This window comes from Buceros rhinoceros, unplaced genomic scaffold, assembly GCF_000710305.1.
Source record: "Buceros rhinoceros silvestris isolate BGI_N320 unplaced genomic scaffold, ASM71030v1 scaffold19128, whole genome shotgun sequence".
In the NCBI taxonomy this organism is placed as follows: domain Eukaryota; kingdom Metazoa; phylum Chordata; class Aves; order Bucerotiformes; family Bucerotidae; genus Buceros; species Buceros rhinoceros.
The window spans coordinates 3265-4848 of NW_010426543.1; the positions used below are offsets into that span (position 1 = coordinate 3265).

The 1584-nt window shown below is 38.1% G+C and overlaps 1 protein-coding gene across 1 annotated transcript in view; it reads left to right on the forward strand.

Moving 5' to 3' along the window:
• The window catches only part of SREK1IP1 (SREK1-interacting protein 1), a 9714-nt gene that overhangs the window by 1448 nt on the left and 6682 nt on the right, over positions 1–1584 (forward strand). The gene's annotated exons all lie outside the window — the stretch shown is intronic.

Below are 1584 nucleotides of genomic sequence, written 5' to 3' on the forward strand. Positions count from 1 at the left end.
GGGGCGGGGAGCGGCAGGGGAATTTTAAAAAGCATTTCTTCTTGTTGCCCAGACATTTGTCAGTTTAAATTGCCATATTTCCATATTTTAATTTATTTATTGTCTATTAATTCTATGGCTCCTCACATCTGTTGCGGCTTTTGAAAACTCTTGAGCTTCTCAGAAAAAAAAAGTTTGCTATTGTGTTGCATTCAGGTGTACGACATTTGCAATGCAATTACTTGAGAAACATTGCTTTGAAAGTATGGCCTTTGGTTAGCCATAACATAAATGCACACAAATATTGCAATCCCAGTAACTATTAAACTCATAATTTTCCTATACCAACTTCCTAAATTTGGAAACGGTGCAGTAAGCCAATTTCATACTTCAGCAAACCCAACAGAGGTATCACTTTTTTGTATTTCATGCAAAAATCAGAGTTTGATGCCAGATTTCATTTCAATCTGTAGATAACCTTCCACTCTGATCCACATATACAGATCCGCTTGTGGTAATCGCTGTACACACCCCTCCTTTTGGATGGTAAAAGTATGTCCTAAGCCATCCTATCCTCTGTAGTGATTTTTGCAAATTGTGTAATCCCCTCCTGGAGGGCAGGGATTGCATCAGCAGTATTATTTCCAATTGTTTCAATCATTGCAGAGATATTTAACTGTTTTTTTCCAATTTGCTCTGGCAAAAAGGTGAAATGCGGTATTCCTTTCAATCAAAGGATTATTTCTTTTGCCCTTGTCTTAAAGTTCCTGAGCTGTATTTGTTCCTCACTTTCCAATGTGTTGATGATAATTATATTGAGGACTACAGCTCCTAGGGTGCAAATTCCTGACCAGTTTAGCGGTAATATCTTCCTAGTTTTAGTTCTGTGTATCCAGTACCAGCTTTTCCCTTCTGGCACTGGCTAACTGGTGTATTTCCTTCCTACATTCGGGGTTCCAACTGGTATAATTTGGGCACACCTTGAATATTTTCCTACAAAAATGTTACCTTTTAAACAGTTTAGTTTGAAACCTTTTGGAAGTTGCACTTTTGTATATATGTGCAATATTTTTCATTTAACACTGGTTCAGTTATTTCTCATTCCTGGATTTCTGATTCTTTATGGAATGTTCTGGAAAATGGGTACAAATCCAACAACTGGTGTCATTGGTAGCTGTAACTATCTTTTGAGGCAAGCTGACGTGTATTTTCTCCCCAATATGTATCTTGCACCAAAATGCTGCAAAACTTTATATCGCTCATTTGAAATTGCTAAGCTTAACAAAATAGTAATTTCCCTCCTTACCAGAATGACCATTTTTACCAAACAAATTTGAATTTCTGTAAAGCAAGATTACAGGGACTAATACATGAAATAATATCAACAGCCCTTGAGGACAATCTAGTTCTGCATATGCACTTTCTGAACTTAAGATACAGTTCATTGGTGCAAGTTATTTCTGGAGATCTTAGCTTTAAGCCCACGGTAGAGATCAAGGTCCACCGTTCTTCTGGAGACACCTCTTTAGTGTAGGGGATCCAGGAGCTGGATCCACTCTTTCAACCTTCACTACTGCGTATGGAGCCAAGCGCACTGGGAAGGGG